The following is a 9758-nucleotide window of genomic DNA, read 5'->3' as shown; positions in this document are numbered from 1 at the left end:
GCTGTGTTTAAACGCTGTACACGGTGCTGGGGCCGGGGCCATTCAGGAGAGAGGAAAGGCAATGCCCGCAAATCTTGTTTGACGAAACCCCTGATCTCGCAGTCAGTGGGGCATGGCAATCATTCAGCCTTACGGGTGTGTGTGCATGGAAGGGGGGGGGGGGGGGGCGCATCCGGGGGGTTTCGCGTGGTGCTCTCCCGCCATCGCGGCAGATAGATTTTGGGTTTGACCGGAGCCTTGGGCGCGCACCGTGCTCTCAAGTATCCGTGGGGTTGGTTCACGGGGCGGCTGGTGAGACACAATGCGGTCATGTACATGTAATAGTCATCTACGCATATAAAACCTGAATACCCAGAGCTTGAGAATAGTTCTCCGTATTTCTTTCAAGACTTCGAGCGGCGCAGTACTGCGGTGAAGAAAGAAGAAAGGGAGCACAATCCTTTTGTAAGAGACAGAGAAGTAGAGCCACCCTTCACATGACTATTCCTGCAGCATTACGCGATATATCAACGCCGCCACACGAACAAACCGCAAAGCGGCACTGAACCTTTCCCCTAACCCGCGCATAAAAATCATTGCAGAACGGTAGGGGGCGTTCGTGCACGGGGATACAGTTCTCCGAAAAGTTGTGGAACTAAAAGGCCACGGTGGCCTTAGTGAATTTGTGTGAATTACTCGAAATATACACAAAATGCATAGTACATGTTCAATTCGCCTTGAAAAAATAATTATATACACACATTTTTTGGTTCATTCCAATGATCGAATAAAAGGATATTAGATTAGGCTTTTTGAAATTTTCGAATATGAATCAGTACGGCACGCCGAACGCTCAAAACGCTTCGCATTGTTATTACTTGTGTTGCTAACTGAACTTATTTACAGAAGGTACAATCGCTGTTAGACGATTGCCCTCTATAAGTGCGCTGAATCTGTTGGCTGCATAATCGGTGCCACCAATGTACGTCATGTTTAAAAACTTTGAGAGAGGGAATAAACTTTATTAATATAAAATATTTAGAAAAGTGGTTCACCCATGTCCGGGGAATCATTGGCGAATGGGGTCTACCTACCACTGCAGGCCTAAACGATCCCATTGCAGAACCTGCATTGGAAAAATGCAAACGCGTGGGCGTGGAAGCTGCTGTTGCGACAATAGGCGCGTCGATATTTTTTTTCCTTTTCCGTGCTTTGTTTGATGTCTTTAAATTTTATTTTAGTTTGGGCTTTTTCTTTACTTTTACATAATTTTTATTTCCTATTTTGTTTTCTTTATTTTTGTTATGGGATTATGTAATAAATTGGTGTGTAATCAATTACTAGTTATGGCAAACGGCTCCTCCTTAACATCATGCTTTATCGCAATCACCCCTACCACTCGTTTTTTTTTTCTTCTGAATCACACGACTGGTACCACTTTTCAAGGGCGCACTTTGCGGGCAACAACTTCTGGCCTCAGTATCGTGGATATAGAGGAAGGAAAAAATTGAGGAGAGGCCCCATGTATCCCAGATGCATTGTGAACAACGTGCTGAAAGTCACGTGCTTTTTTTTAGCCTTGATATGGGGCAAATAGCAACAGCGTCAGCGTTGCTATGGCGCAGCAATGCTATCGGCGTCGGCGTCGGATGGCGCGGAGAAGCGCTCAGACGGGGAAGGGCACACAGGAGTGCGAGGAGAAAAGCTTTCCCATCTGTAGGTGGCGCCACAGCATTTTCCATCGCGGACCGGCGTTGCCAAAAGTGACGTCACGGCCTCTCCTCAGTTGTTTCATTCCTCCATGCTCGTGGATCATATAAGGCTGTCGCTTTAATAAGGGTCTGTTTTGCAGATGTATCTCAGAATGTTATAATTTTTCAATGCTCGCTGCTCTATCACCGTCTAAGTCCGCTCGTTAAGTCTTGATATACACGGATCTATCTGGAAAATCAATTTGGGGCATAACGCGTACTTCAGCTTCGGATGCGCCATACAGAGCAGAGGCTCTGACAGTTTTCGAGCAAGCCACTTAAGGTGTAAACACCCAAGGAAGAGTTTAACGATTTGCGAATCGATTTCTTTTTGTGAGAGAGACAGTCTGCTGCCGGAGGCGAGTATAAAAATATTGGCATGTTCTGGTCTTATATACCCCTTAGTGGCAGCATCAAGAGAAGAAATGGCGGTTTAACCAGGAATGTGTATGTTAAATAGATCAAGACAGTCAAGTTTTAGCCAATGGTGGTGCATACTGTGTCATTTATTTGCTACTAAGAACATCTTTTTGGAGCGTCTGAAGAATATATACTACCTTCTATGGCTATGCCACAGCGTCATACAGACAAGTATGATGCGGTGGCAGGGGTTCATGTCAACTTAAGGCAGCCAACATTTTTCCCTTTCAATAAATTACGCTATTTTTATTCTTTATTCTAGCTTGATTCTCTTTTCAAATGCGTTCAAGAAAGAAAATCACACAACCAAAGACGCCGCTATAATTGTAGTGGCGCTGTCTGCAGCAGAGCTACTACAGGCAGAAACGGTTGTTGCTATCTGCGGTAGATATCATCGGGGTTTTCTTAGCTTATTTATTTATTTCATTCTATTGAAAGCTACTTGAGCATTCTTAATGGAAGTTTTAAGGACATCTGTACATATTTTTAATCACATGCTCTGCACGCCATTTAGGCGGCGCGGGGGTCGTTGTGTTCATAGAGCTGCATAGAGTTACATATACTAAATGTATATCATATCCTCGACGTCGATGTTTGCAGACGCGGGCTACCACTGAGAAAACGAGACTACCATATGGAAAATTTGTTCTAAGTATTTATGCCGTGTTTGTCCGCTCCACTGCCAGGCAATCGTTAATAGGGGGATGGAGCTTGGGGATGAAGCAAGCAAAAATTGTTGAAAAAGTGAGTAGACTGCACATTTAAGAAAGAACAACACCAACAGCAAAGGAAAGGAAAGAAATTGCTCAAAACATGTCCTTTACTCATTCTCTCTTTTCTTTCCTAACATATGGTTTACTTCTTGCTACTATTTAGAAATGCCTTTACGTAGCAGTATTTACTCGCTAGAACTGACACTGGTTCAACGATGCCAGCGGTCGCACCCATAGCTTCACTTGCAACCGACACTTGCCTTATCAGCGCTCGGATATTCTTGTTAGACTTTTGATATACTGCCTCAGCCCTATAGAAAGCATGCATGGGACGCTCTGTGGGTCGAGGTCACTGCAGCACAGGCCGTCGTTCGCCGCGACAAGGCGTTGTTGAGTTTCTTAACCTCGGGAACGAGTGCAGTGACTGAAGAAAACGACGCTAGGGCCCTTGCCAGCGGCGGCTTTATTTTTGTCTGCTACTGCAGTTCACCGCTAGCCGCGCGCCAGCGATCACGGAGTGCACGTTTATGCCGGAGTTTGCGTCATTTTTCTCCCATGGTGCCTTAGAGGAAAATTGATGTTGAATCACAGCGCTGGGAAAAAAATTTCTTCAATTTTGAACCAAAGTTTATACGCGATAAACGCATTTTTGCTGCCGCACATGTGAAAACAGTGTCGCGAGATACAGTACACTGTCGGATTTTGCTAATATAACAATTGTCATTAGAGTTGTCGTAAATTTCCCCTTGAGCATAGAGTGGTACATAAGAGCTCTCTCAGCTGCTACGATTTAGGACCGTCACAGTAATCGGCGTCGTATAAGGCAATTCGCCACGAGTGTGTTTAATTCCTGTTCATGTGGTCCCAGACTCGCTTATCTGGAATAACGTTTACCGTACCTTCGGAAGAGGAGCAGTGATTCTTCTGTTTGCCTGTGAGCCCAGAGTTGGAGTCATTAGGAGCCCAAGATTTGATTAGTTTCCGCTGAGCGCCTCTAAGAACAAATGCAGTAAAAGGTTTGCTTTTCACACGGTCGCCAATAATTTATTAGTTCTTTCTTAAAATCATTATGTTTGCTTTCTGTTCTGTTTTTTTTTTTTTTTTTTTTTTTTTTTTTTACGTGTATCTCCGGTTCCCAGGCATAACATATATGCATGCGCATTCCCTGGAAGGTCATGGAAAAGGAAAAAGAAAGTGCAGTTCACAAACACCAGAGGAGGCCGAAGACGGTTGTCTGCCGGCTGCGATGGCTGAGCAGCCCAGTTCTGACGCTACGCAAAGCAATGTCGGCGTGGCCCCTGCTTCTACAACTTCCCCCGCCCACAGCACAGGCTCGGAGGCTACGGACATGGAGGCTTCGGCCGCTGCTTGCCTCGGTCAAATCTCAACGCCGCCACCCGTGACCGTGTCTGTGGAACTAGAGCATCCAAGGGACGCAGCTGAAGATGTGACTACGTCGTCCGAAGAGAGAAGGGATCAACTTCAAGAGTGGCCCCCTAGCGAAGGTATGCCACTTGAATCTAAGAGGAGTACAGCTACTCGCTGTGAAGAGATCTTGTCTGCCTGTTCCCGAAGGAGCTTACCGAACGCTTCGTACATTGTCAGTATGGACGTAGGGCAATTAGAAACGGCATCCAAAGACCAAACAAGCAATGACAGCGCTTCTGACGTAGAATCAGAGTTATCCGGGATTGCCACTGCTCCACTAGCGACTGCAGGAGGTGCCTTGTGTATGTTAACCGGTACGGCTTCCGAAGAGACATCTGTTACGACTCCTGGTGGAAACTCCACATGTCCGTTACCAACTGTGCGCATGCATCATCCTGGAGATCACGCACGAGTCGAAAATAGGACAGGCCCGTATGAAGGGCCCCTGCCTTTTGGACATGTCAGCGGACCGGAAACCTTGCAGCATTGCAACGACCAACGTCTTTGTTATCCAACTACAGTCATCGACAGCTACGCTGGGGGCGAAGTGGCTTTTTCCGCCGAGGAAGACATGCTTGCTTTTCGTCGGGTTATCAGCGCAGCCGGTCGAGCTCACAAAACGGCTATACGAGCGCTAGCATTGGGGCAGTGTTTTAACACTGGCCGTGCAATCCGGAAACCAACATCTCAGCGAGAATCTGAACAACCTGACGGCAACGCTGAGAATGAAATGCAAGCCTTAGAGAGCACTCCAATGCCTCCCAACGTGAGATGCAGCCGATGTACTAATCTTGCTATGGACCCAACTGATATCACCGTTTCAATGACAGGCAATGGCTGTGAGGAGAACTTTGTAGCCATGTTTAAAAGCCTTGAAATAAAAGATGGCTTAACGAAGAGTCTGCGGGTGGCTCAGCTAAACAAACATCCTGAAGTACCGGCTCGTCTGGCTCCCACGAACAGGTGTTTGCAATGTGGCGCGCAGATTGTCAACCGGCCAGCACGTGTGGAGACTGGTCAAGACTCCGTGAATGAAGGAACCGAAGATGATGATCCAGCCGAAAGAGAAAAACTCAAGCCACCTACCCGCTGGCTCCCCAGAAAACGAAAAAAGAGCGACTGAAATGAGAATGGGAAGAGCCTGGAGACAGCGAGCATCGTGTGACTCGGGGTGAACGCAGCAATCATGAGACAAGGAAACTGGCCGCTGGACCGGGTGGCGGGGGGAGGGGAGGGGAAATGCAGCCTAAAACCCTTTTTTTTTTTCAAGAAAGCAACCAGGAACCAGATGTATCGCAGAAGGAATTCGTACTTCTTGTTTATCTGATTGACCCAGTGACTTTATCAGGACTTCAACTCTTCAACGTGAGTTCAAGTGCCATCACGGTTGAATAAAGTCACATGTTGACCTGCGACTCAGGTGCTGTGTACTAGAGCCGGCCGTTAAGAGTTAGGATGTTCTAAAAAGCATAGAATAAAAAAAGACAAACCACACTGCTAAGGCGATGGAATGGTCACCTCTGGAGTATTTTACTTTGCTTGGGTGGCGCTCGCACGGCCGCTGTGTAGCGATGGTCAGGACAGAAACTTTGGCTTGGTATAGACGCCGAGCGCCCTGAAAGCATTAATATGCCTGAAAATCGGTTCACAATTTCTGAAGGTGCCTGGCAAGCGCTATATTATGATGGCAACTAAATATACTATTCGCTGTTTCCCAATGCTCAGCATTGGCTTGCTAAAGCATAGCCCCATGCAACAAGTGACAGTCTGCTCTTTTATAAGGCGCTTTAGAATATGGTGACGCTATCGATTAGGGGGATAGGAAAATAGCGAAGCGGAAGTGTGCAAGTGGGCATAAAGCAGAGCCCTTTCGCCCCTTGGATCCTTGGGCGAGTGGGTGACACAGACCCAAAACTCCTGAAATTCAGCTGGCAGCGTGTAAACATCCGTAACGCATTTTTGTACTATATGGCCTATGGGGCGGTTCCGAAAGCAATTTAAGTATTCAGTCATTCATAAGTAGGGTTAAACATCTGCCATTTGACGTTGAGGCAGCCAGATGGCGCCACACGTAGAGCTGAAGCTGTAGCTTCCCGAGTTTTCCCACTATAAGCGATTTTACCTCTACGAATTTCAGTTCTTAATTGTTTTGTTACTTAGCTAGTATCTAAATGACGTTTTGTTCTTATGAAATCGTGGCCCTTTGACATCGTAGTCTCTGTTGTACGCAACATAAAAAAATAAAGCTATTTAGCATTAAGAGTATCGTCACTGTGTCCGCGGAAGCCAACGTCGTTCCTCTGAATCGGATTGAACATTTGTTCTAATATTCGCTGTACCTTTGCGATTATTCATGCAAAACGAGTGAGTATTGAACACTGAATAGTTAGCGGCAACGCAGCGTTTACGCGTTCTATAAATAGCTAAGGTTATATCTTTTAAAAGACGGAACACTATAATATCCAATAGAGGGCGGCAACACAAATTCAGTAAGTTGACTATATGAACGTCATGTTGTACGGGAAAAGGAGGAGGAGCAAAACAGGTATTTAAGCCCTGACCTCCAAAACAGAGAATCAAGGCAGAGTTTACTGAATTAGGCCCGCTTGTCGTCCACGCTTTGTGCTCTGTAATGTTTGGCGTCGTTCATTTGCCTGTGTCCGCTTTAACCGGCGTTGTATCTTCGCGGCGCGCGTGGCGTCGCGAGGGTGTCGGGTTCCTTCGTCCGGGCAGCGCTCGTTGTTCTGTAAAAGATAGTTACAGTGTTTATCTTACGAGCCAAAAAGAACTAACGGGGTCATTTGTCCCTTGACGGTCGCGTTCCGGCCCTCGGTCGCAGATTGCGCAGTGTCGATCGGTCGCAGTGCGGTCGCATTGTGGATCGCCCAGATGTCCGATGCAGAGCGAGAGGAAGGCGACATTCGTGCTTAGCGGCCTTCTTTGAAGTGTCAAGTCCGAGGAGGGTGCGTTAGCAGTTAACGAAAGCTTCTTTTTCTCGACAAGGCCGGAACCCCGCGGCGTGCCGCGGTACAGAGAATGCTCTGTGCCTGCGCATGCATATGTCATCATCGTCTGGGAATGTATAGCAGCATCTTGTGTGCCTGGAGCGTGCGTGTAGGCCTGCGCTGCGGCTGTCCGTCCGTGGCTGTGTTTAAACGCTGTACACGGTGCTGGGGCCGGGGCCATTCAGGAGAGAGGAAAGGCAATGCCCGCAAATCTTGTTTGACGAAACCCCTGATGCTCGCGGTCAGTGGGGCATGGGAATCATTCAGCCTTACGGTAATTATCATTGCAGAACGGTAGGGGGCGTTCGTGCACGGGGATACAGTTTTCTGAAAAGTTGTGGAACTAAAAGGCCACGGTGGCCTTAGTGAATTTGTGTGAATTACTCGAAATATATACAAAATGCATAGTACATGTTCAATTCGCCCAGAAATAATAATTATATATATATATATATATATATACATTTTTTGGTTCATTCCAATGCTCGAATAGAAGGATATTAGATTAGGCTTTTTGAAATTTTCGAATATGAATCAGTACGGCACGCGAACGCTCAAAACGCTTCGCATTGTTATTACTTGTGTTGCTAACTGAACTTATTTACAGAAGGTACAATCGCTGTTAGACGATTGCCCTCTATAAGTGCGCTGAATCTGTTGGCTGCATAATCGGTACTACCAATGTACGTCATGTTTAAAAACTTTGAGAGAGGGAATAAACTTTATTAATATAAAATATTTAGAAAAGTGGTTCACCCATGTCCGGGGAATCATTGGCGAATGGGGTCTACCTACCACTGCAGGCCTAAATGATCCCATTGCAGAACCTGCATTGGAAAAATGCAAACGCGTGGGCGTGGAAGCTGCTGTTGCGACAATAGGCGCGTCGATATTTTTTTTCCTTTTTCGTGCTTTGTTTGATGTCTTTAAATTTTATTTTAGTTTGGGCTTTTTCTTTACTTTTACATAATTTTTATTTCTTATTTTGTTTTCTCTATTTTTGTTGTGGGATTATATGCTTTATCGCAATCACCCCTACCACTCGTTTTTTTTTTTTTTTTCTTCTGAATCACAAAACTGGTACCACTTTTCAAGGGCACACTTCGCGGGCAACAACTTCTGGCCTCAGTATCGTGGATATAGAGGAAGGAAAAAATTGAGGAGAGGCCCCATGTATCCCAGATGCATTGTGAACAACGTGCTGAAAGTCACGTGCTTTTTTTTAGCCTTGATATGGGGCAAATAGCAACAGCGTCAGCGTTGCTATGGCGCAGCAATGCTATCGGCGTCGGCGTCGGATGGCGCGGAGAAGCGCTCAGACGGGGAAGGGCACACAGGAGTGCGAGGAGAAAAGCTTTCCCATCTGTAGGTGGCGCCACAGCATTTTCCATCGCGGACCGGCGTTGCCAAAAGTGACGTCACGGCCTCTCCTCAGTTGTTTCATCCCTCCATGCTCGTGGATCATATAAGGCTGTCGCTTTAATAAGGGTCTGTTTTGCAGATGTATCTCAGAATGTTATAATTTTTCAATGCTCGCTGCTCTATCGCCGTCTAAGTCCGCTCGTTAAGTCTTGATATACACGGATCTATCTGTAAAATCAATTTGGGGCATAACGCGTACTGCAGCTTCGGATGCGCCATGCAGAGCAGAGGCTCTAACATTTTCGAGCAAGCCACTTAAGGTGTAAACACCCAAGGAAGAGTTTAAGGATTTGCGAATCGATTTCTTTTTGTGAGAGGGACAGTCTGCTGCCGGAGGCGAGTATAAAAATATTGGCATGTTCTGGTCTTATATACCCCTTAGTGGCAGCATCAAGAGAAGAAATGGCGGTTTAACCAGGAATGTGTATGTTAAATAGATCAAGACAGTCAAGTTTTAGCCAATGGTGGTGCATACTGTATCATTTATTTGCTACTAAGAGCATCTTTTTGGAGCGTCTGAAGAATATATACTACCTTCTATGGCTATGCCACAGCGTCATACAGACAAGTATGATGCGGTGGCAGGGGTTCATGTCAACTTAAGGCAGCCAACATTTTTCCCTTTCAATAAATTACGCTACTTTTATTCTTTATTCTTGCTTGATTCTCTTTTCAAATGCGTTCAAGAAAGAAAATCACACAACCAAAGACGCCGCTATAATTGTAGTGGCGTTTTCTGCAGCAGAGCTACTGCAGGCAGAAACGGTTGTTGCTATCTGCGGTAGATACAATCGGGGATTTCTTAGCTTATTTATTGATTTCATTCTATTGAAGCTACTTGAGCATTCTTAATGGAAGTTTTAAGGACATCTGTACATATTTTTAATCACATGCTCTGCACGCCATTTAGGCGGCGCGGCGGTCGTTGTGTTCATAGAGCTGCATAGAGTTACTATAAGAAATGTATATCATATCCTCGATGTCGACGTTTGCAGACGCGGGCTACCACTGAGAAAACGAGACTACCATATGGAAAATTT

Source organism: Amblyomma maculatum, chromosome 1 (assembly GCF_055883805.1).
Source record: "Amblyomma maculatum isolate TAMU_Amacu chromosome 1, ASM5588380v1, whole genome shotgun sequence".
Lineage (NCBI taxonomy): Eukaryota > Metazoa > Arthropoda > Arachnida > Ixodida > Ixodidae > Amblyomma > Amblyomma maculatum.
The sequence above is the reverse complement of the archived record's forward strand: the minus strand, read 5'-3'. Positions refer to the sequence as shown.